This window comes from Hordeum vulgare, chromosome 3H (genome assembly GCF_904849725.1).
Source record: "Hordeum vulgare subsp. vulgare chromosome 3H, MorexV3_pseudomolecules_assembly, whole genome shotgun sequence".
In the NCBI taxonomy this organism is placed as follows: domain Eukaryota; kingdom Viridiplantae; phylum Streptophyta; class Magnoliopsida; order Poales; family Poaceae; genus Hordeum; species Hordeum vulgare.
This window is the reverse complement of record NC_058520.1, coordinates 567,125,596-567,152,318: the sequence shown is the minus strand read 5'-3', so window position 1 is coordinate 567,152,318 and position 26,723 is coordinate 567,125,596. Positions and strand designations below refer to the sequence as shown.

The following is a 26,723-nucleotide window of genomic DNA, read 5'->3' as shown; positions in this document are numbered from 1 at the left end:
ACACATAACATGTGGTGAATAAAAATATAGCCCCAAGTAACGTTACCGAAGGATTGAAGACGAGAGAGGGGATGCCTTCCCGGGGCATCCCCAAGCTTAGGCTTTTACGACATCCTTGAATCTCTTGGGGTGCCTTGGTCATCCCCAAGCTTGAGCTCTTGCCACTCTTTATCTTTTTGTCCATAAGAACTTCACCCAAAACTTGAAAACTTTACAACACGAAACTTAAACAGAAACTCGTGATAACATTAGTACAAGAAAGCAAACCACCACTTCCTTAGGTACTGTAGCAAACTTAAATTCTACTTGTGCTGATGCTGGGTTACTGTACTTTCAATCTTCCATGGCTAATAGCCCCCGATACTATCCATACTTTCATCAAAATAAGCAACCAACACAACAAAAACAGAATCTGTTAACAGCAGACCAGTCTATAGCAATTTGTATGTTTCGTATACCTCTGGTACTTCAGAACTTCTGAAAAATTACGACAGTCTGAAGAATTTGCATAGCAATCAGCAGAAAAAATAATCAACTCAAAAGCTCTTACAGAAAAAAATGAAAATTCTTTTCGTGAGCAGAAAGTTTCTGTCTTTCCCAGCATGACCAAACGATCATCCTCAAGACTAATCATAACGGTTTTGCATGGCACGAACGCAAAAAGAAACACAAAAAATACAATCATAACAGAATTATGAAAGTGTGGAAAACACAAAACAGAAAGAAAAAGGATAGATTCATTGGGTTGCCTCCCAACAAGCGCTTTTGTTTAACGCCCTTAGCTAGGCAAAAGTGATGGAATCAGGTATAGTCATCTTTGGTGCTCAAACCATAAGTAGCCCTCATCATAGATTCATAAGGCAATCTTATTTTCTTTCTAGGAAAGTGCTCCATGCCCTTTTTTAAGGGAAATTGAAATCTAATATTCCCTTCCTTCATATCGATGATAGCACCAATAGTCCTTAGGAAAGGTCTACCAAGAATAATGGGACATGAATGATTGCAATCTATGTCAAGTACAATGAAATCCACGGGTACATAGTTCTTATTTGCAACAATAAGAACATCATAGATCCTCCCCAAGGGCTTCTTGACGGTAGAATCCGCAAGATGAAAATTAAGAGAACACTCTTCAATCTCATGAAAACCAAGAATAACACATAAAGACTTTGGAATCGCGGAAACACTAGCACCCAAATCACACAAAGCATTGCACTCATAGTTTTTGATCTTGATTTTGATAGTAGGTTCCCACTCATCATGAAGTTTTCTAGGTATCGAGACTTCTAGTTCGAGCTTCTTTTCAAGAGATTTCATCATAGCATCTACGATATGCGCGGTAAAGGCTTTACTTTGGCTATAAGCATGTGGAGAGTTTGCAATGGATTGCATCAAAGAAATGCATTCAAACAAGGAGCAATTATCATAATTGAATTCCTTGAAATCCAAAGTGGGAGTTTCATTACTACCCAAAATTTTGACTTCTTCTACTCCACTCTCCACACCTTTATCATCAAGATAGGTGGTCTCCGAATCATCGGGGCATTTTTCAACCAAAGTGGATTCATATCCAGCCCCTCCATAAGTAGGTTTGACACGTGAAAACAAAGATTCAAGAGGAGACACACAAAGCACTTTAAGATCTTCGTGATTTGCATCACTAGAACGCACCCTTTTAAACCATTCATGTCTAGCGCGAATTTGGACGGTTCTTTCTTTGCTCTCATTCATGGAGATACGCATAGATTTCAAAGTTTCATCCAAGTTGATCTTGGGAGGAGCGCATCTAACTTTCAAAGCATCAATATCACAAGACATCCTATCAACGCTCTTAGCCAAATCGTCTATTTTGAGTAGTTTTTCCTCTATGGACGCATTGAAAATCTTTTGAGAGTTGATGAACTCTTTGATATTACTCTCTAGATCAGAGGGTAATTAGCTATGATTTCCATAAGTGTTGCCGTAAGAATTGTCATAATTGTTAGAGGAGTTACTAGGAAAAGGCCTAGGAACATAGTTTCCTTTAAAAGCATTGTTGTTGCCAAAATTGTTCCTACCAAAAAAATTCACGTCCAAACTAGCGTTGCTACTCTCAATCAAAGAAGATAGTGGCATGTCATTAGGATCTACGGCAGCGTTTCTACTAGCAACCAAATTCATCAACTCGTCCATCTTAGCACTAAGCGAGTTAATCTCTTCTATAGCGTGCACCTTTTTGCTAGCAGGCGACCGTTCAGTGTGCCACTGAGAGTAGTTGGTCATGATATTGTCTAGGAGTTTTGTAGCGTCTCCTAACGTGATTTCCATGAACGTTCCACCTAAGGCGGAGTCCAAGATATTGCAAGAAGCGAAATTCAAGCCAGCATACAAGATTTGAATAATCATCCACAAACTCAAGCCATGAGCGGGACAATTTCTAATCATAAGCTTCATCCTCTCCGAAGATTGTGCAACGTGTTCATGATCAAGTTGTTTGAAATTCATGATATCGTTGCGTAAGGAGATGATCTTAGCCGGCGGAAAATACTTGGATATATAAGCATCTTTGCACCTATCCCAAGAATCGATACTATTTTTATGCAAAGAAGAAAACCAAGTTTTTGCGCGATCTCGCAACGAGAAAGGAAAAAGTTTCAACTTAATCACATCATTATCCACATCTCTTTTCTTTTGCATATCACAAAGCTCAACGAAGGTATTGAGATGGGATGCGGCATCTTCACTAGGAAGGCCAGCGAATTGGTCTTTCATAACAAGATTCAGCAAAGCTGCGTTGATTACATACGATTCCGCACTAGTGGCGGGAGCAATCGGGGTACTAATAAAATCATTATTATTAGTGCTCGAGAAGTCACAAAGTTTGGTGTTTTCAGACACGATGTCTTCAACAAACAAACAAGCACACAAGCAAGCAAGAAACCAGCAAAGGAAAACGACAAAGGCAAAGGAAAACGGCGAAGGAGAAAGGAGAATGAAAATGGAAAATGTGAAGTGGGGGAGAGGAAAACGAGAGGCAAATGGCAACAAAAGTAAATGTAAGAGAAGAGTTTGTGAGACCTACTTGGATAGATCTTGATTTCTCCTCCCCGGCAACGGCGCCAGAAATAGGTGTGTTGTCGGGAGAATATTCTTCACGATCCTCCTCGGCAAGCGATCCACTTCCCCGGCAATGGCACCAGAAATACTTCTGATGTTTGTTGTGTATCCCTGGCAATTGTGCCAGAAATACTTCTACTACGGCACGTTGGTATTCCCTCGAAGCGGAAAGGGTGATGTAGCACAGCGACGGTAAGTATTTCCCTCAGTTTGAGAACCAAGGTATCAATCCGGCGGAAGAGTATCTTCAGATCCTGCACAAACACAAAAGCTTGCACCCAACGCTATAAAAGGGGTTGTCAATCCCTTATAGATTGTTTGCCAAGTGAGAACTGAAAGTAACAAAGTAACAAAGCAAAGTAAAAGCGGAGTTGTAAACGATGGATGTGAATAGACCCGGGGGCCGTAGTGTTTACTAGTGGCTTCTCTCATGAAAGCAAATAGACGGTGGGTGAACAAATTACTGCCGAGCAATTGATAGAACTGTGCAGAGTCGTGACGATATCTATGCAATGATTATTTCTATAGGCATCACGTCCGAAACAAGTAGACCGATACTTTCTGCATCTACTACTATTACTCCACACGTCGACCGCTATCCAGCATGCATCTAGTGCATTAAGTCCATAAGTACAGAGTAACGCCTTAAACAAAATGACATGATGTAGAAGGATAATCTCAAACTAATGATAAAACCCCCATCTTTTTACCCTTGATGGCAACTGCTTGATGTGTGCCTTGCTTCCCCTACTGTCACTGGGAAAGGTCACCACATGGCAGAACCCAAAACCAAGCACTTCTCCCATTGCAAGAATCATAGATCTAGTTGGCCAAACAAAACCCAAGACTCGGAGAGACTTACAAGGATATCAAATCATGCATATAAGAAATCAGCAAAGACTCAAATATATATCATAGATAATCTGATCACAAGTCCACAATTCATCGGATCTCGACAAACACACCGCCAAAGAAGATTACATCGGATAGATCTCCATGAAGATCATGGAGAACTTTGTATTGAAGATCCAAGAGAGAGAAGAAGCCATCTAGCTACTAACTACGGACCCGTAGGTCTGAAGTGAACTACTCACGAGTCATTGGAGGGGCGATGATGATGATGAAGAAGCCCTCCACCTCCAAAGTCCCCTCCAGCAGGGTGCCGGGAAGGGTCTCCAGATGAGATCTCGCGGAAACGGAAGCTTGCGACGGCAGAAAAGTATTTTCGAGGCTCCCCTGATTTTTTGCGGAATATTTGGGAACATATAGGCGCAAAACCTAGGTCAGGAGGCGGCCAGGGAAGCCACAAGCTTGCCCATCGCCGCCTCCCCCTGGTTGCGTGGTGCAGGCTTGTGGGCTCCCAGGGGACCACCTGGACTGGCCCAAAGGTTCCCTGGTCTTCTTTCGTTCGGGAAAAAATCATTTCAGGGATTTTATTCCGTTTGGACTCTGTTCCAAAATCAGATCTGAAAAGAGTAAAAAACACGGAAAAACAGGAACTGGCACTTGGCACTGAATCAATAAGTTAGTCCCCAAAAAGATATAAAAAAGGTACATAAAACATACAAAGAAGACAAGATAACAGCGTGAAACCATCAAAAATTATAGATACGTTTGAGACGTATCATTGTCTTTTAGTCTGTCGAGTCTCCCTTGAAAAACTCTCATCTCAGGTTGTGTATATGATGGGCACTCCCTCACATCAATATTACGACCGTCGCACTCGTCTCATTCTCCCCGCGCACTGTCAATAGGTCTCTCATGAGGAAAAGAAGGACGAGCGACCCCTATGACAACGATAGGCATTCTTCCTCACCATGTATTTTTGACCATATATATAGTGGACACTCCCTCCCAATATATTACGACCGTCGGTGCTGGTCGCTCCTCCATTCATTCATGAGTGCAACAAAAATGTCTGGCACACGGGAACAAAGGAGAAGCGACCTCCATGACAACAGTCGGATTCAATCCTCTCCCTCACTGAAAGTCATACAAGTAGACCCAACGGACTTAAAGTCAACTTGAACCAGCAATCTTTTAACATTACATATATCAAGTAATGAACTAAGTTTTGGCATGACCTTTTGTAAAAATGGTACATATATCGAGCGCCTCAAATTTGCCAAAAAAAATTGAATCAATATTCCGTTAAAACATAGGCACTCGTTTAACATTGTTTCGTCCATCCATCTAATATCCATCTAAATCCATCCATCCATCCATCCACCCATCTAATATCCATCTAAATATATGCGTTTTCTATTCTATTTGATTCAAAATACCTACAATCTATTCAAAAAACTTATATATTCTATTATGTTCGAAAAATCTACATTCTACAAGCTAATTTAGTGGAAGAATAGAGGGAGGAGGGAGAAGGGGGGAGAGGGACAGAGGAGGTAGGGAGGGAGGAGGGAGAGCTACCATGGGAAGAGGGAGAGTCGGCGGCGGCGGGCAACCGCAACTGGCGACGGTGACGGGCGACGACGACTAGCAAAGGCAATTGGAGAAGGCAACTGCGACGGATGATGACAATGGCGGAGAGGAGAGGAGAGCGAGAGAGAGAGTGAGGAGAGTGACTGATGAGTGTGGAAACGAACAGACGAAACAGTGGGGATAAGGTCAGATTAGTAGTAGCGCAGGGAACTACGATCTGCTTAGTAGTAGCGCGGTTTCATGAGCTCGCTGCTACTATAGACAACCCCGGTGCGTACGGGGAGACCATATATGAGTAGTGCGTGTTGGCTCGCATGTGCTACTGCTATGTGCTTGCCTATAGCGTAGGTTTGGAACCCCTACGTAGCAGTAGCACCAGTCAGTTAACCAACGCTACTGTTAACCTTCTAGCTATAGGCATTTCCCTAGTAGTGGTATTAGCTTGCCAAGAGATATACTGAGCTAGACACAGAGCACCTTGCCGAGGTTGGTTCTTGTGGACCAGACGGGGATGAGATAGCAAGGGACAAACACCATATGATCCAACAATATTAACGAAGCATGTGATACATCAAGATCGTGAAATCTCAAGAACACGGGAGAGAGAGATCAATCACATAGCTATTAGTACATACCCTCAGCCCTGAGGGTGAACTACTCCCTCCTTGTCATGGGTACCGTCGGGATGATGAAGATGGCCTCCGGTGATGATTCCCCCCTCAGGCAGGGTGCCGGAACAGGGCTCTGGATGAGTTTTCTTTAATAGATAGGCTTGCGATGGCGAAGCGGAAATTATAGATTAACTTCTGGGGATTTCTAGATTTGTACGAATTTTTAGCGTTGGAATCACGTCGACCGGAGCCATGTGGGTCCCACAAGCTAACAAGGCACGCCCAAGGGGGTGGGCATGCCCTGTTGGCTTGTGGCCCACAGGCGCCCCCCTCTAGTGGTTCTTCGCTCCGGTATTTCTCATATTTTCTAGAAAAAATCGTCAAAAAGTTTCGGGAAATTTCGAGAACTTTTATTTTCTTCATAAAAACAACACCGCGATTATTCTCGTGAAAACAACGTCACTCCGGGTTAGTTCTAAATAAATCATATAAAATGCATCAAAACTATATAAAAGTATTGTAAATGTAGGTAAATATGACATGCATACTTCATAAATTATCGATACGTTGGAGATGTATCACCCGTCCAAGGGCCCAGGATGCCTATGGCGCATCTAACGGCATGAAGGAGATTGGAGGAGAGGATAAGCAACCCTTGACCATCTTGGCCACCAACTTGGTGCGGGCGACGGCCTAGATCGCGTCTCCCAATGTAAAATCCTAGACGCGAGTGTGTATATAAGCGGATGGGAGGGATCTCTCATTCCAATCTACTCTCGGTGGTATATAATTCACCCATTGTAATCCCTCGCACGAGGTATACCCACCATCAACAAACAGCAAGCATGTCGTAGGGTGTTACTCGGGTTACGTCGATGCTAGCTTTGACACTGATCCGGATGACTCAAAGTCTCAAACCGGATACATATTTATTCTGAATGGTGGAGTGGTCATCTCGAGTAGCTCCAAGCAAAGCGTGGTAACAGCATCTACATGTCAGGCGGAATATATTGTTGCTTTGGAAGCAGCACATGAAAGAGTTTGGATGAAGCAGTTCATGACAGATCTAGGAGTTGTGCCTAGTGCATCAGATCCAATGACTCTCCTTTGTGAAATCTAGGAGTTTTGCCTAGTGCATCAGATCCAATGACTCTCATTTGTGAAAACACTGGTGCCATTGCCATTGCCAAGGAGCCCAGGTTTCACAAAAAGACCAAGCATATAAAGTGTCGCTTCAACTCCATCAGTGATTACATCAAGGAGGAAGACATAGACATTTGCAAAGTACATACAAATCTGAATGTTGCAGATCCATTGACTAAACCTCTACCGCGAGCAAAACATGATCATCACTAGAACTCTATGGGTGTTACTAGATTATTGACTCTAGTGTAAGAGGGAGACTGTTTGAAATATGCCCCAGAGGCAATAATAAATTGGTTATTATCATATTTCTTTGTTCATGATAAACGTCTATTGTCCATGCTAGCATTGTATTGATCGGAAACTTAGATACATGTGTGAATATATAAACATCATTGTGTCCCTAGTGAGCCTCTACTAGACTAGCTCGTTGATCAAAGATGGCTAAGGTTTCCTAACCATATACAAGAATTGTCATTTGATAACGTGATCACATCATTAGGAGAATGATGTGATGGACAAGACCCAACCGTAAGCTTGGCATATGATCGTATCACTTCTGCTACAACTTTGTTCATGTCAAGTATATGTTCCTAAGACCATGAGATCATGCAACTCCTTGACACCGGAGGAATACAATGTGTGATATCAAACGTCACTTCATATCTGGGTGATCATAAAGGTGCTCTATAGGTATCTTTGAAGGGTCGATTGGGTTGGCATGGATCAGTACTAAGATTTGTCACGATGTATGACGGGGAGGTATTTCTAGGCCCTGCCAGTAATACAACATCACAAGAATCCTTCAAGAAATGTGACTAATGAGTTAGTCACATGATCTTGTATTACGGAATGAGTAAAGAGACTTGTCAGTAACGGGATTGAACTAGGTATGGAGATACCGATGATCAATTCCCAGGCAAGTAACATATCGCTGGACAAAGGGAATTGCATACGAGATTAACTCGATCCTTGACATCGTGATTCGATCGATAAAGATCTTCGTGGAATATGTAGGAACCAATATGGGCATCCAGGTTCCTCTATTGTTTATTGATCGGAGATGTTTCTAGGTCATGTATACATGATTCTCGAACCCATAGGGTCCGCACGCGTAACGTTCAATGACACTAGATAGTATTGGGATGTATACGTTTGTGACCGATTGTTGTTTGGAGTCCCGGATGAGATACCAAACATGACAATGATCTCAGAATGGTTCGGGGGTAAAGATTTATATATGGGAAAGTTGTATTCGGCCTCCAGAATAGTTTCGGACACTTCTGGCAGTGTACCGGGAGTGTCGAAGGGATCTGGTGGCCCATCTAAAGGGGTCCACCTGCCTTGGACGGCCACATGGACTAATGGGGGCGCACTAGCCCCTAGTGGGTTGGGCGCCCCTCCCCCTCCCCAAGGCCAATGCGGCTAGGGCTGGTGGGGAGGGGGAAGCCCTAAGGGGGGTGACACCCTTGCCTTGCATGACAGGGCACCCCCCTAGGGTTGTGGTCCCCTCCCTTGGTGGAGGGGATAGGGTCGGCGTCCCCTCCCCCTTGCCCCTATATATAGTGAGGGCGAGGGAGGGTAGCCGCATCCCAAGCCTTGGCACAACCCTCCCTCTCTCCCTACTCCATTTTCTCCTTCGTTCGTGTTTCCGGCAGCGCTCGGCGAAGCCCTGCCGACACCGCTTCACCGCCATTGCCGCCACACCATCGTGCTGCTGACGATCCCATCTACTACTCCGCCCTGGCTTGTTGGATCAAGGAGGCGGAGACGTCATCGAGCTACACGTGTGTTGAACGTGGAGGTGTCGTCCGTTTGGCGTTAGATTGGATTGGATCGCAATTGGATTGTGATGAGTACAGCTACATCAAACGCGTAATATACGCTTCCGCTAACGGTCTACAAGGGTACGCAGACACACTCTCCCTCTCGTTGCTATGTATCTCCATAGATAGATCTTGGGTGTTAATATAAAAAATATTTGTTTCCAAAGCTTCGTTCCCCAACAATTTGCCAGCATCGTGTTGAAGATGTTTAGACCAGAGTATCTAAGAGAACCAACTATTGATGACACATAAAAGTTATTGGCAATAGGAGAAGCAAGAGGTTTCTCAGGTATGCTCGGTTTAGTTGATTGCATGCATTGGAAATGCAAAAATCGTCTGAAAGTTTTGGGTGGGCAGTAGCAAGTTCACACCAAAGAGGCCACTATTATAGTTGAAGCAGTGGCATCAAAGGACTCGCGAATTTGGCATGCTTTCTTTGACATGATTGGTTTTCACAACGACATAATGTGCTCCAAGGATCTCCATTGTGCAAGATACTTTGTGATGGGGATTCTTTGGTGCGCAACTACACCTTCAACGGCCACAACTGTAAAATGGGGTACTATCTTGTCAATGTGTCTATCATCGGTGGGTGATGTTTGTGAAGATTATATCCGAAGCCCTGAGGTAACAAACAATGTATCTTTGCACAAATGCAACAAGGCGCTAGGAAGGACGTGGAGTGGGCACTCAGAGTGCTCCAAGCTCGTTGAGGTATTCTTCGTGGAGCTGCAGTCATGTGCTAATCGAAGACGTTGTGGCAGATGATGACATGTTGTGTATCCTTGCACAACATAATTTTGGCGGATGAGGACGAAGGGGCACTCTCTACCCATGAATTTGAGAAGCCCGGAATACATGTCCGCTCCCCAAACAAGATGCGAAGCATGTTGTGAATTTTCTAGATGCACCCATAATTTTGATACCAACAGATGCATGTGAAACTACTCTTTGTGGTGCACGTGGATCCACGCCAAAAACTATTAAATTTTATGTTTGAATTATACTCTCTGAATAAATTTTGTGTTTGAATTATACTATCCGAATAAATTTTATGTAATTTTCTCTTTAGTTTCTCTTTAGTATCATGTGTGTTTGAACTTTGAACTATGATCAATGTGCATGTGTTCATATGGGTTTGAGGTTTTAAAAATGGGGATCATAGCTACAGCGGAAAGACATTTGAGGGGCTGACCGGCACTGCCCACGGATATTTAGGCGATCGGATTTAGCCAGCCTGGTCCGAGATGCAACTTAAAGAATGCATGCATAAAACTAAGGATGAGAAAACGTAGGAATTTTGCAGACTTTGATGTTTGATTCACGAAGACATTATTGATGGGTGCGCATGGCTTTTGGGTTGGATCTATTAGAGTTGCTCTTATAAATTTTAGATGCATTTTACTGTAGCACATACACTTCCATAAGAGCATCTACAGTCGATGATCCCCTAAACGCCTGCAGATATGTCCGGTCAATGACCGGTCATATCTCTTATTTGTCCGTCCGTACAACCATATTCTTTATTTTTTTTCTCATATGTTCGGTCACATACACGTGATTGATGAAGAGAAAAAAAAAGATAATCCGAGATGGGATCGCGTTTTATGTGACGGATTGACCGGATGCGCTCTGAAGTCCTCATATTTTTCCCATATTTGAGATGAATATGAGGGTTAGAGGACAGTCCAGAAGTATATGGATGATATAAGGGATCCAGTTGAGTTACTTTTTTCCTTTACCACTAACCGGACGCGTCCACATACGTATGAGGGGTCATTTGAGTACATAACCTTTGTAATTCGTCGTGCATCTTCCATGCCCGGGTTGATAACATGGTATCCATATCACGGGTTCCCTATCAGTGCACTAGAATATGCTACAAAAGCAAAACCATTAAGATGTTCTGTTACTCTCCTAAATATATTCAATTATCTTACAGCAAAGCACATGTCACATGCCTTTCTAAAAGAAAAGAAAAAGGGAAATAAAGGAACAACACAGTGATAACTTTAATGTACCATTTAAACACAAACCGAACGAGATTTGATTGACGCAATGCAGCACTCGACCACTAGCCACTCACACAATCTAGGAGGCTTTCTCCATCAATTCTTTATGCCTGGCACTTCCAAATGATCTGGCAGAGAACGACCAAACACAAGGAATTGCCACCAGTGTCGCGAAGTTGACCCGATCAACACCACCCTTGTTTTTTGTAACCGCACCTCTCCCTGCTATGCTTTAATATATGCCAGCGTCTAGCTGGATCTTTCAAAAAAAATAAAAAAAATGCTGAAACTTTTGCAGAAACATTGAACAAGAGGCAATATGGAAAATATGATGAGGCGGAGTCCCTAAACAGTGGAGTGGAATATCTGCAGGAGCTGACAAGGATTGATTTGCAGTATGCAATGCAACAACAAAATTGTCAACAGTGCCCTAGTGGTTAGTGCACTAGTTTCTACAACTCTAGATAGCGGTCCGGTATCATGTCGCTTTTGATGCTACTCTGCTTCTAGGACTATCTTCATACAGATAAACAGAGATGTTACATTGGCAACAAGCTGAAGCTACTGTATTTCTGCAAGCACTGCCACCACCTACACTGAATTATACAAAAAGTAACCGTAGTGAAAATTTGGATGATATTTTAGACGGACTGGCAGTTACTGTGCATGCAACATCTGGGGAGGGGTGATCGACCGATCTTGTTTTGCTTTTAGCGCAGTTTCCACATAGAAGTACAGTCTCCACAAAGTTGTGTCATCCTTAACGAAATGAAAGAAAGTGAGGACATGCCGAATATAGTGACGTAATAAGGTAAATCAAATGGACATATCTGAGACTTCTTTGCAAACAAGTAAATGTAATAGGAAAGTTAATGCAAAACATGCTGTCATTTGAAGTCTGCATCTAACATAACACATCTACCTCTCACGTTTTCATAAAGACAAAAATAAAATTCCAAACATATCTACATGGCAGAATCATGGCTGGCATACATAACACTAAATCACAAACCACACAAACAGTTAGCATGACCAATGATATTTACTTGAAACTAAAATTTAGTAGAAGCAGATAGGTCGAGTATACCAGTCTTCCTAAGTTGAATGATACTTTCTTAGAACCCGAGATTTCAGGTCTCCTCATTTTAACTACCTCCACCATGTGATCAAGTGCCTCTTGTGGGAGTTTGTGGATGCGCTTACTGAGTTCAAGCTTCTCAGCAGTGGTCATAGATCTGCCAGTATGTAATAATTCAATAAATTTCTGCATATAACAAGCATATCACTGAAATGAGACAGTGACATATGATACCTGCACTTGGATGCCACTGTGTCCAGTAAACCATAAACACCTTGCACCATTTTATCAAGCTGGAAAAAATGTCTCACTCGAATCCTTAGAAGTAGAACTCATGAAAAAACTATGTAAAAAATTATTTCTCTGAGGATATTTCATATCCGCTTGCCATGTTGAATACCTTTAGCTGCAACCCATTCGAGAACTTCTTCACAGCCTCTTGACGTGTTTCTCCACTTTCTTCTATGAGCCCAATATCTCTTGTGAGCTGCCAGAAGCAAAACCTCATTTGTCACGCTGCCACTGCCTTTGCAATTTCTGAAATGTTCTTACAACGGGACCGTTGGTTTGGTACATAGCCTAACTTCTGAACTTCACATTAGAATCACATAATTTGACAAACAAAAAAATGGTCACTTATTTTTTCACAGGATTATGGTTGGGTATTGCAAGTGCGTATGCTAAAAGTAACAAAGTTTCCCCTCACAAAAAATTGGCACCAAAGTTACATCCATTAGCGTTAACAGGCCATGGGTTGAGGGTAATCTCCTTAATATTCCATTTATTTACATATTTATTGGATTCGATGAACAAGCGTTACATGCATGCAACTAGGGTTGCAGGAAAAGCTCGAGGCTCATGAGTCATTCAAGATTGACTCGAAAACAAATGAGCCGGGCATGAGGGCACTTTATGTAGCTCGGTCAAGAAAGGAGCTGATCTTGAGTCAACACTAGCTCACTAGACTTTAGCCCGATAGCTCAACAAAATATAATTCTGTTATAACTTGTTATATATTAAACGAAAATAGGATAATTTATTACTATATATTTTGCGTACATGATTTTCATTCATTTTATATATACAAAGCAATCATGGAAGGTTAATTAAACATGAGAAATTTAGGCCTTAATATGGTAAGTGCTCAGTCATGTGCTAAATATCCTCTCATTTTTGCCGAAAGATCAACATCATATGTTATATTATGTTGTTGTTATGGTCTATCTAGTTCAAAAAATGGTCTTAGATTATATAATTTTTGTAGTCTTATTTAGTTCAGAACTAGCTCGAAATCATTACGAGCTGAGTATGAGCCATATCTACAGCTCGATCTTGACTTAACTCAATTGAGCTTGCTCGAATTTTACTATAAGCAACATGAAAAAATTAGGCTGAGCAGACTCGCTCAAACTCAGACTCGCTTAAAACCCTGCATGCAACATGACAAAAAGTAGCAAATCAAACATAACAATTAGGTATAGAACAAATATACTTCACCTGTGCAAAGATATCTGAATCAATATAACCATGTAATTCTTCATAAGCATCCATGGTAGAAACCGTCACAGTTTTCTGTTTTTTAGCACTCGGTGGGATGATGCCATCCTCACACGATCCGCTTTCATGGTTTGATGGCAACTTCTCAGACCTAAATTCAGAGAGTGCTAAAATGTAACCAATAATCTGCGGACAATTTTAGATATTAGATAAATCACTAATATCAGCAGTTCTGCCTGAGCAATATCAAAGAGTCACTGTAACTTTAGAAGCTTATGCAGACAGATAGATCAAGAACCCTTAAGAGATTGGAGAAATAACAAACCACTAGGTTCGACATGGCTGAAATATGACTATCCATACTATATCTATTTATTGTGGGCTGCCCCAACCACCCAACTAACAGAAGAAGATTACCATGGGCTGGCCCGACTGCTCAACTAACAGAAAATGATTAGACCTTCGCGGGGAGTCCAAGAGGACATGATCCCGAGTATCCAGAATTTGCTCAAGTCTCGACTAGAATGGTCTAAAGCCGTTATATCACTACTAGCGTCACAGCTCGCACAACCAGGTGTTTGTGCTTAGATAATATAAATATGCACTAACCTTGCTAGGTGCACTCGTTGCTTTTTTTTTAATCTTGTGAGCACATAGTACTAGTATATAGTAGTATATCTCTATAAGTAAAAAAATTAGCCATCTGTGTAAAGTCGCTGGTTTACTAAATGGCATGGAATACACATGAATTGTTGCATCTATTTTCTAATGTAAATTATATACTTTGCAAGCCCAAGCCCAGCTCAACATTTGGGCTTTTAGGCTGGGCCTACTGAACCGAGCTGCCTATGCCTAGGTTTAAGACTATACAAAGTGCAAGGAACACTTGACATTCCTTCCCTCAGTATGTCCCCATGCCAAATAGGAAGGGATTGTCATTACCAAACAACGCATTTGGCAATATTTAAGAAGGGGAATGGGAGTTCAGAGTAGGGAGTTGTACTGAGATTAGACATGGGATGCATCCATTTATTTACAATCATTTGTTTGGTATATAATAGGAATTTTGTGTGGGAATTTGAAGAGAAACTTTATTGCCTAGTTTGGCTTGTGGGAATTGACGAGGGACTAGATAAGATGAGGTAACATAAGTTGACGAGGGATTAGACATGGGAACTAGATTTTTACTCCCATTCCCTTGTTTGTATAAGTTGGGAATTAGATTGAGATAGAGCTCTATCCACGAATTAACAGGATACCCCATGGAAAGAAAACGGTGGGAATTGACCCTCTTAACTCCCCTTCCCCTTCCCACTTATATTCCCATTCCTTCTAATCAATCAAAGGACTTTTAATCTCCACACCCCTCAACTCCCATTCTCCACCTCTAATTCCAACAAACCAAACACGTTGTTCCTCCCCGGTTAATAAAATGGTGGGATTCTCAACTCCCATGCCTAACCCCTTCTCAATTCAATTCCCAATCCCATAACCAAAGAATAGGTTTCAAGTCTTGTACCCCTTTAATTCCCTTCCTAACTCTAATGACCGCCCAGACATGTTTTAATTGTTTGTTAGAGCCTATGATAATAACTCTATGATATTGGTCTTATTTTCACCTTAAATGAACCAATGAATAAGACCCTCACAACCTTGGGCATACCAATATGATCAACAAATTCAACACTAGCCCATTGCGCATGTTCCTAGAGGTAGGTTTTGTAAGAAATTTGAGAAAAGTTATCTCCTTTCCGAACTCCATCGATTCCTATGCCCATTATAATAGCATCAAGATTGACCAATTCATCGGGTGTTTGGGTGGACTAGTTGGTTAATGGGAATTAATGCGGTATCAAGGTAAAGAGGTCATTGGTAACGATCTCGATCCATTGGGTGCATAGAAGCCTAAAATGTAAAATATTGTACCTCATCAACGTCATCATTGAGGATTGTAAAAACCTCACGGAGAGCATGATTTAATCTCTCCATGTCACATTTTGTAAGGCCCCTAATTTCTTCCATGAATAATGGAAGAGAATCTTCACCCACTTTGCGGTTATATTGGGCTACAACAAGTTCGGTATGTTTTGTAACTCCGGTAGAGAATGAGCCTTCTCTTCCGAGTAACAACTCAGAGATGATATTTTTGTAGTGCTCCATAGGATCATTTCCAATCACATTTATCTCGGAAGAGTATCTTGACATCTCAAAGATTTGGCACTGCAAGCAGTAGAATAAAATAATTATATGGATTAGCTAATGTGGCATTTCAACAGGTGGGCTAGAAGATGGTACATATCTAGTGGAATATTTTCTTTAGATGGATATATAAAAGGAACCGGAGCGAGATACATCTCATCAGTGACTGCATCTCATCCTTAGATAGCTCAAGCCGTTCTCGATGTTTTAGAAGATTACTCAACTTACATATGATTCTTAGATGGCTAGATCACACAGGTATGGGGATCCACTTTGTTAATTCAACAACACCAAAAGGGCATATATACTAAACCTACCAACAAACAGAGCTCTGGCAATTGGTAGGCTCAACTTGAGATCAATAGAAGGTTGCGAGATAAGTTTGTATTATAGCTTGCTAGCGCCTAGCATGCTCAAGATCACCTTAGAGAAAGCACAAATTAGGTTCAAAATGACACACAAACATGTGCACTCATAAGCATAGAGTAAGCTCAATAAATTTCAAGTGGACTTGAGCATGATTTTGACAAAGTGGGCATGAATGAGACAGAAGAAAAACAGTCATTGATGAAAAGACCAACTAAGTTGCTACAAGAAGATGGTCGAATATCATGTAGAGAATCAACATCAACGGTGTGATTCCTGCTCATCAAGTCACCATTTATACTTCTTCCACAGTTGTGCATGGGAATCAAGAGTGGTGGGGAGAAATACAAAGATGGAGGAGGAAAGAGAGGGAGAAACCTCCTACAAGGTGACGTACCCCCCTTGACGGGCACATGGATGTGTCACATCAAAAATTGGCTTGATATGTGTCCATCAAAACGGAGAAAATACTAAAAATAGTTTAGATTGAAAATGTTGGTACTATCAGGCAATCTAGAGCAAAATCTCAATTTGTAACAACGAAGGGTTAATCTTCAGCAACAATGAATAAGGAATCGATCAAAAGTTCGCGCCAATCGATCTTCTGTAGGAGTAGGAGGTAGCACGAATCCCCTCTTTCTTCGTCTAGAAGAGTGTTGGACCCCCACAACGTCAAACCAAAGAACACAACTCCTTTCGACCGAACCCTAGGAAACACGACTTTACCATCTGGCCTCTTCGAAACAAATGATTCTAAAGCATTGGATTCGACAAAGCATTGAAACAAATGATTTGTTATGTCATAACTCATAAGAATTTACAGAGAGAATGTCCATGCAAAAAACTTTGATGCAAAGGGTCACCTTAACTTCGTATGGATTAAAATCTCATAGAATTGCTACGAAAATATTTCAATCCAAGGATAACTTATTGATAATACCACAAGTGAATCAAGTATCCTCTAGGTCATATTGCATCTCGATATTTACCCAAAGCTTACAAGGTAAATCTAACATTTTCTTGAACAGTTTTGACCAACTAAATCATTACTTGTCTCCTAATATAAGGTGCATCAAGATTTGTGCAGATAAGGGTTTGATGAACAATTACTCTATGAATGTATTATAACTTATGTGACATAGACATTATATAATTAGAATTTTGTTAAAATATTAGTTATAATATATTATCTTCGATTCAAATTAGTTGTCTTAAATTTGTATATATACGGATGTATCTAACACTAAAACGTGTCTAGATACATGCATATCTAAACAAATTTAAGACAACTAACTTGGGGCGGAGGGAGTAAGACCATGTTTGGAACCATTCAGATTATATAATCCAGTTTTTATAATCTATTTTCTCTTTAAACAGGACAGATTATGATGTAAATTATAAAAACTAGATGAACAGATTATTAAAAACTCACAATCTACTCTACCCCAACTAAAATCAGATTATCGATTGCTAATGACCCATTACCCTTGTAAAGTTGAAGATAATTACATTATTACCACCGCACCCTCCTCTTTTAAAAAAGAAATAAAGGGTACACATGTCATTATGCAATGTAAAACCTGAATTACAGTTTATATAATCTGACCTACAAACATGCACACGTAGATTATCTTTACAAGCCAGATTATATAATCTATCTTCATAATCCAGATTGTCATAATCTATTTTGGTTTCAAACAGGACATAATTCGGTATCACATAAATTACACATTAAAAAACTAATTGCCGATCAAATCTTTACCTTAAGAAATTACAATACGCCTTACATAATGAACCGATGAACTCATTACAACAGATCTAATTCAAATCTAACATACTTTTTCTCAGATCTACATCTAAAAACAAAAGCATGATCCAAAAATAAAACCAGATATACGAGGAACGCTATCAAATAACCAATCAGATGAAGAAAGAAGAAGTGTGAGATCAAAAGTGGGCCGAACTTGAAGATCCGTACCCGGGGAGGCAGAGAACAGGCGCACGAGCGGATCCTCCGTTTCCTTAGATTTCCTCCACGCGGGAGCAGATCCCTTCGCTTCCGCCTGCCCTAACTAGATTAGGTTGAGCTCCTTTCTGGGGTGGTTCCTAGGGATTTATAGCCCCCGGTGGCGGTGGCGGTGGCGGTGGCGCATTGAACGCGGCCGTGGGTTCGTGGCCCCTCACCAGGTCTCGTGCACGTTGCAAAAGCTGGACTGGGCTAGCCTCCCCTCCTGTGTACGTCTCGTATGACTGATGCGGTGGTGTGGGTTGGGCTAATTGTTTCCAGAGCTGTTTGTGCCATTTTGTAACAAATGAGCTGGGCTCAACATTAACCGGCATGTCCGTGCCATCTTTCATAGAGTGGGACTACGGGCAGTAATCTTTTGCGCCAACAGATTCGAAACCACTCGATGTGTCTTTTCTTCCATTGCCATCATTTTATGCACGGTTTCAGAAACACCTGAACGTGCACCCAGCCCGCACATATGGCAAGGCACCATGGACACGCACGCATCAGTACATGCTGCGGAGAAACCAGGTGAGAAGACATTGCATTGCATTTCGCAGGCGCGGTAGATTATTTACATTGCACATAGAGAACACCATCATAACTTCGTAGCGACAATACGTGTGTTCGTCGTCCACAAGCATATCACTACACCTATCTCTTCCGGATGTTTTTTCTCATCTACTTGCCTTGTGGCACATGGACATCACAGGAACCCCGATGAACCTCTCCCATGTGCCACCTTGCTGCTCTGCCCTGAGAACTTGATTGCCGCTGCCAGGTTGCCGGCTTGCGGCTGGAGCTCAACTAGCTCTTTCACTCGTAGCAGAATGGACGGTGGTATTGGTATGATCGAAGGGTTGCTTTTCCGCGGACAAACACCCTGCTCAGCACCATTGAAGAGTGGGAAAAGTGAGCAATCCAGGAGCTAAGAGAACAGGATGGGAATAACTGGGCTGATAAGAAAGAAAGGCTGATCCTCCGTAAGTTGAAAAGGGAAGAGTTAATTACGTCGTTTTCCGGCGAAAGCTGTGTCTGGCTAGCTCTGATCAGATTGCGCCACTTATCCTAAACAAGCACCAGCGTGATCCATTAGAAAAACAAATCATAAGGGGTGAGTGAGGAACTGAGAAATCAAACCCACCTTGAGATCCACTGAGGTGCGATAAGAATATGAGGCGAAGGATAGTCTTCTAATCTCAGACCACTTGCCAGGCCCGAACTGAGCCACACCATCGACCAGCTTCAGAACCTCGGACAATGTCCACGCCCGATGATGCTTCCGCTTCAAACTCCGCTTTGTTTTCGTCTTGGCATCAGTTCTGCAAATATCGTCTGCTTCTATGGAATGAGTCTCCTTGTTATCAGCCATCTCTATATGCTCTCCTTTCTTCTCAGTTGTTTCTATATGCGCTCCTTTCTTCTCAGCATTTTTCTAGTACCAAGATGAACAAGAGAAAACATATCATTGCATGCCAAACATGGGCGCATTTGCAGCTCAGCATATGTGTTTCAACATATATTTCTAGCTAGTTATCAGCTTTTCAAGTGTACATTTTTGCTATGTGGTCCTACATAATCACAGGCATATGGCATACCATTAGTGGAACTTCCACGGCACTGTTTACATGATTCACATGTTCACCATCTTTTCCCAACGTCGTCTCAACTGCCATTTGAACCTCGGGACATTCCACCGGAGGATCATCATCCTGTTATTGAAGGTATAACGAAAAGAGCACACTTAGTGACATCTGGTGAGACATCCAAGAAATAATGTGTGACACATCTGGTGAGACATACAAAAATAATGCTAACATACACCACTATTACTAACAGCGTCTCAGCTCGACACTCTGCCAGGTTGCATCAATTTTGTCTAATTAGGCTAATGTGGTGTACTTTTCTGGTTTTCCCCATTTGGACCAGTTGACTAATTGGTCTAAACTGTTCTAATAGCGCACTAGAGATGATATGGCAAGGTAAGTCCTCCTTAACAGTTGTGCATTAACCTACATGTCAGACAGAATGTAGAGATCCACAAGGAAAGATTTGTATTAAAGTGAGGCCAACATGTTAAGCTCTTTAAGAGACAGCATGGGTAAATGTCGAAATGAAGGTTCAGAGATTTATCATATTTGTCTAAGAAAACAGCATAAGGGATTGATAAGGCAGCAAAATAGGGTAATGAGTTCAATGAACAAAAATAACAGATCAATTAGGTACTGAATAGAGTTGCTTGAAATATGCTTACTACACACTAAGTTTCTTCCGTGAGAATCTGGCATGCTGTGTATAGTGATTCTATCCTACTTGGGGCATACTGAAAATTATACTCCCTCCGTCCCAAAATTCTTGTCTTAGGTTTGTCTACAAATGAATGTATTTAAATGCTAATATGTGACTAGATACATTCGTATCTAGACAAATTTAAGACGAGAATTTTGGGACGGAGGGAGTATATGCTAAAGTGTATTAGCAATGTGTTTTGTTCAAGTCTTAACTGTTTTGCAAACAAACAGGATCCTAGAACCAAAATCCATCTCCAAGAAAATAAAGAGAATAACATGTACCATCGTTCCCTAAATGTAACAACTTAATATACGTGTTTATTTGCAGTAATAAAAAAGCAGACAGATTGCAAAGCCGTGAAAATAAGTAGATTGTTACCAAAAATGAAATGAAGTTTCTCCGAGGACGCCCTCTTCTCATCCTTGACGCATAAGGAACATGTACACTAAATCCTCCAAAAGTATCCTTCCGGGTAGGATAAGTTATACGCAATGAATCAACTTCTTGTAAAGGAGTAACCCTTTGTCTGAGTAACACCTCACCATGTGCAGCCCTTTTTCCTGGTGAAGAAAGCTTCCCAGTGGAGTCAAGTGTCTCAGTATCTGAGAGCTCCTCAATGTATCTTTTTGTTGGTTTTCGGAGTCTCTTAGCAGCACCTTGTTCATCCAGTAAAGTTCCTTCTGGTTCATCGTTGTCTGTTGATACTCCTTTTAGCCTATTGGAGGATCGCTGTTGGTCCTCACTACGATAGTAAGAGCAAGATGGTGTATCTTTCTCATTTCCAGGACCCAATACTTGATACCTAATCAAAGAAGTAGCTTCAACCTCAACCTTAGGTATTCCTTCAACCGTAGGTAGCTCGTGTTTGGCATCCTTGCAAACCATCTTATAATCTTTAACTACACAACCTGAACTTTGAACATCACAGGAATTGGTCAATCCCATTGTAATCCGTCTTTTGAGCCATAACTTGTCCTTGACAGTAGTTTCACGCCCAAATGTGGCTCTAAATGCTTCCTGAAGTTCTCTAATTGTAAGATCATCCAAACAGACCTCTCCTCTTAAAATGGAGAAGTCGGGAACTGAACTAGTAACTCCAGAGACAGATGGTCCTGTAGATGAGTTATTTACAGATCTTGAACAGGCATCGGCCTTTTCTTTTTCAGCACTGCAAGAGTCATTTAATACTGTTGATTTTGGAGTCTCGGTGGAAGCATTATCCTGGTGAACAATGTTGTTAGCCTCTTGTTCTGTGTTCAGTTTATCTGGTTCGTGATCATGAACAACTGTACACTCTGAGGGAAGATCAAGCGAGTCATCAGACGGTTTTAACCTGTCTACCTGCGCAATTTATATGCATCAGTTAAATTCACTGATAAGTAGAACACAGACAATGTGTACAAGAAGGATTTGTAGATGGTTTATATGTTTAAAGCAAATGATCCAATAACAATAAACTGTCAAACCCTGAGCTCAAGCATTAATCGATACCATGCAGATAATATCATAATAGGCCCACAATTTGTTAATAAGTTTAGTCCACCGCTCATAAGCTGTTAGTCTAGAGAGATTTGGTTAAAACTAACAGCAGCATACTCACTTATTAGCCACATGAAGAGAGACTTATTTGCACCACAACAAAGAAACCATGGTAAAGTAGAAATGGCAATTATTGAAAGTTTAGGCATGGAAACTTGATTATATTTCATTTCTACTATGCACTAGCTCAGTTCTGATACATGGTTCCATTTCTCCGTGTTAATTATTAATCATGTTCTAAAATATCTTCCACACATATATGAGAATTCCATATATGAAAGAAAGCTTAAGCATGAATGACAATGGCTGTGCTTGAGTAGGAAAGGCAGAGCTGACTACTCCCTCCGTTCCTAAATATAAGTCTTTCCAGAGATTTCACTACGGAGTACATACAGAGCAAAATGAATGAATCTACACTCTAAAGTATGTCTATGTACATCCGTATGTAATACATAGTGGAACCTCTAAAAAGACATATTTAGGAACGGAGGGAGTAGATGACAATACTTGGTGCTAATTCCAGAGGTGGTTCAAACTAGATCTAATATGTACTCATATATGCATATAATGTAATATTACTGAAGTCACGGACAAGGCCTGTTTGCAACGCAGGAATCATATAGGAAACAGAATCATGCTTCGAAACATGGCAAACTCTAATTTGAGAATTTTATAGAAATTGGGCAGCTCATATGAAAACCATGTCAGATTTAGTTTCAAACATGAACCAAAAGAATCTTGTGTACACACCAAACCTATTTTCTAGTAGAATAAACCTGTAGTAAAATAGCAAATCTGACAGGCTTAAAATCATGGCAGATAATGATACCCTTACAAAAGCAATATGCATACCTCTAGGTCAGCATCAAACTGATGTGTATGTATTTCACCATTAGTCTCTAATTCGGAATACCCATCTGCACAAGTTTAATAAGCAGTAAGCATCTTAAGTAGTCAAAGGGGTTGATTAAATATGTGATGCATGAAACATGAACTTTGTATGGCTAAACTGCATTCCAACATCACAGCTTAAATACTGTACTGTCCAATGAAGTAGGATCACTCAAAAAGAAATGATATAGCACTGTAACAATTCGAACTGAATAAAGATATTGACACCACCTTCAAAGTCAGGCTCCTTCAGAAGCATGCAGTCATTAGTAAAAAAATCCTCCACATTTCCTACATCATCAATAGAAGGCAGATCAACCTTGTCATCAAGAAACTGTTCAATCTGCAGGACTTCGTCCTCTGTAGGAGGAACAAGCGTTCCATCACCTTCAACCTTTTTTATAAGAAAATAAAAGCGTTTACTGAAGGGCTATAAGTAAATGGAAACATCACAATGAGTTATGTACCTTCAAATATAGCCAAAGAGGTATAATATAACTAGAAAGTTAGAATATACCCGAACTAGCTGGTAAACCACGGGATCAGAACTGACATTCTCTTCAAAGTCATTCTCTCCATTCTTAGTCTCCTGAGCATCTTGCAGAGTATCCACTTCCATAGATCAGTACAAACTTCATCCAATGTTCGTACAAATCAAATCCTACCAGGATGGAATTACAAAATCAGAAGGAATCAAATTCAAATCAAACTTCAGTGTTAATCTATCCAGGAAACAATGAAGTAAGTACTTAATAATAACACAGCAGAAGGCATGGTTAATGCTGATCGAACAAAGTCACAAAGAGGAAAACAGATCATAGTGAATAGAACTGTGGCACACAAAAGGATTCAGGTGATAATTGTTCATCGTTTTCGTATACATAAAAAAAGCATGTCATAATTGCAATGCAATCTAGAGCAGAAGTTCCTTGATTGTATTCCTCTTTTGACATGACAAGATTTCATGAAGGAGAGTTTAGCTATCTCAGGTTCTCAACTGACTTAAACATATTTCAGGCTGCAATCTAGAACAGTATGTAAGGCACCATCAATCTAGAACAGTATATAACAGGGCAGTAAGGGCATGTACAACGGTGTCTACTCAGCTGTCTATAACACCTGCCACATCGGATTTTATATTACGTGGAGAAAAAAGAACAAGGAAAGAGAAAGAGGGTATCTGCAAGTTAACAGGTCGTCGATAGCCCCCGAAAATCGCTAGTTACCGACAGGCTTTTCCCGTTGTACGCTCCAGCGTCGTTAATTTACAGTTTTCCTGCTGGATCTGGGAAAGAAACGCACGAGCACGGACGCTCGCATGCAGCAGCCTTCCCACGATCCAACATGTTACAGATAGCAAAAAGACAAGCTGTTGTAGATGATGTTTTTACTGCTATCTATAGGTGACGTGGAAGATTATTATAGACTATAGGTGTCTAAACTAATGTACATGGCCTAACTGATTTCAGCTATACTTCCAAAATTAATATTAGTATCTAATTCTTCGTAAGGTTAACCCAGCCCCCATTAGCCAGCTCCTGAACAATAGAACTTCCTACATACACGAAATCGTCCCCAGAAAAACTAACAAAAGGGATAACCTCAAAAGGAGACATTCAAGAATCTACTAAATTCATCCGAGCGGTGAAGCACCCCGTGCCTGAAAATAGCTCTGCCTGCTGTTCAATCCACACTTCCACCGTCAATTCCACTGTCAATCAGCCTAAGGATACGGTGGCTGAGCATGGATTCCCCACTGTATTTACTACACTGAGAACATAGAGCTACAGTTAAGCAAACACACACACATCCAACTAAAAACGACAGAAATATGCGCTGATACAAAAACGATTGGAACAACCAACATAACCAGGATACATCTAGCAGCGCAAAATGGTGGATTCAAGCTACCAGAGCAGAAATCACAGCCGGTGATTAAGCGGAGCCGAGCTCTCCATCGCCTCGCGCATCACGAGCGAAGTCCCCCGAACCCAAACCAGACGCTAACCCGACACCACAGCGGGGCTCCTACACAATTAACCCCCCCGGCCCTCCCCGCGGCTCTGCTGACGTCACGCCGCGTCGAATCAGGAACCGGGCGCGAAATACGGCGCGATCAGGCGAAATCCCGCGCGCCCGATGACGCGGGGCTGAAATTGGCGCGCTTACCGCGGAATCCAGCGGAAAACAAGCGCGAAAGCGGCGTCGGAACGCGGCGATCGGGCGGATCGTACCTCACCGCGATCAGCAGCGGAGGCTGGATCCCCGCAGCATTGCCCCGATCGGCCGGGCGGGACCGCCGGCGGGCGGATCAGATCGCGCGAGGGCGGAGGCGGGCGGGGGGGGTCCCCTGGTGGTCCGTCCGCTCCTCGTTTGCTTCGTCCCTTCTCGGTTTGGAGGGGAGCTCCGTTTTGGTGCGATAGGGAAGGGTGGATGCGAAAGAGAGAGAGAGAGAGAGAGAGGAGGAGGAGGTGGTGGTGGTGGTTTCGAAAAGGGGGGAGGGGGACTCGAGGGGTGGGAGTGGGAGGGGACGGGCGGCCGGGATCGGCTCCGGATGGGGATCCGACGGCGGGCGGGCGAGTGGCCGGTGGGGGGAGGGGGAGTGGGGGAGTGGCGCGGCACGGGAGAGAGCCTTCTGGAGCACGCAAAGATTGGTGTGAGCGAGCGAGCGCTCACTTCCGCGAAAAAGCAGAGAGCCGAGTAAGCAAAGCGTGCTGAGCAAGATGTTTAGGCCGTGTGTGTGCGCGCGCGCGCGTAAGGTCTGATCTGCGCATGATCACGTCACACTCCATTTGCACATTAATTAGGGCATGTTCAAGACCGACCCTCAAACAGCACGTAACTGTTTGAATCGCATGGTTCAGACATGGTTTGTCATCTAGCACGAGCCTATATCGATCCGTCGAGTGGTTTAGGAGTATTTTTTTGGTCAAACCAAAGACAGACGTGGCGCCTTTGCCGGAGTCCGGACAGCACCGATGTAGGCCTTCGACATTTTCGATCCATACAAAACCCTTCCCGGTCCCCGCATCTTCATCCTCCTCATTTTCTCTCATTCCTTCTTTCTCTTTTGCCTTCGTCGCCGCTCCAACACCCTCGGCCGTCATGTCACACCCCTGACGAAACTCTACTTCTTCGTCACCTCAAGCGTTTCACTCGTACTGTACTCCACCCAGCTTATGCTCCGTCATAGTTCAACCCCTCTCCTCCGACCACTCCACCAGGTACCATACACTACTACTATACTCATCATGCCCAACAAGAGTTCGATGATTTGCCGGAGCTAAAAAACTTGTCCCTTCTTGTTTCAAGCAATGGATTCCAATTTGGAGTGCATATACGAGCAATATGTTGAGTCATTCGATGGCTCACCCGACGAGGAGGACTACATGGACGAGACAGCGATGATGAAGGCAGTCATTGAAGACGTGAAGCATACGGAGGAGCATGTTCTCAATTTCAAGAGATCGATAAAAGGATCAAGAGTGCTCAACCGTAACAGGGCACACAGCCATTTGACACTGATGGACGGCTACATTGCCCCCGATGCACTCTTCGCTGACCATTTTCACCGGCGTTTTCGGATGCGCAAGATTGTCTTCGATTGTTTGTACCATGGTGCCTGGTCCTATGATGACTACTCCGTTTTGAAGAAGGACGTGGTGGGAATGATTGGGTTCTCTGGTTACCAAAAGTGCACGGTCGCACTCCAGATGCTTGCATATG

At 42.2% G+C, this 26,723-nt stretch overlaps 1 pseudogene across 1 annotated transcript; it reads right to left on the bottom strand.

Annotated features, from left to right (window-relative positions):
• Window positions 1–11,004: 11,004 nt before the first annotated feature.
• LOC123445152 lies at window positions 11,005–25,435 on the bottom strand (annotated as a pseudogene). The gene is made up of 15 exons (XR_006631054.1): window positions 25,232–25,435; window positions 23,515–23,658; window positions 23,229–23,391; window positions 22,959–23,023; window positions 20,946–21,908; window positions 19,874–19,987; window positions 19,420–19,710; window positions 19,002–19,343; window positions 18,507–18,508; window positions 15,629–15,922; window positions 13,703–13,888; window positions 12,606–12,692; window positions 12,440–12,498; window positions 12,215–12,362; window positions 11,005–11,886 (listed from the first exon to the last, which is right to left on the bottom strand). The product of XR_006631054.1 is annotated as an uncharacterized LOC123445152 (transcript).
• Between the last annotated feature and the right edge of the window lie 1,288 nt (window positions 25,436–26,723).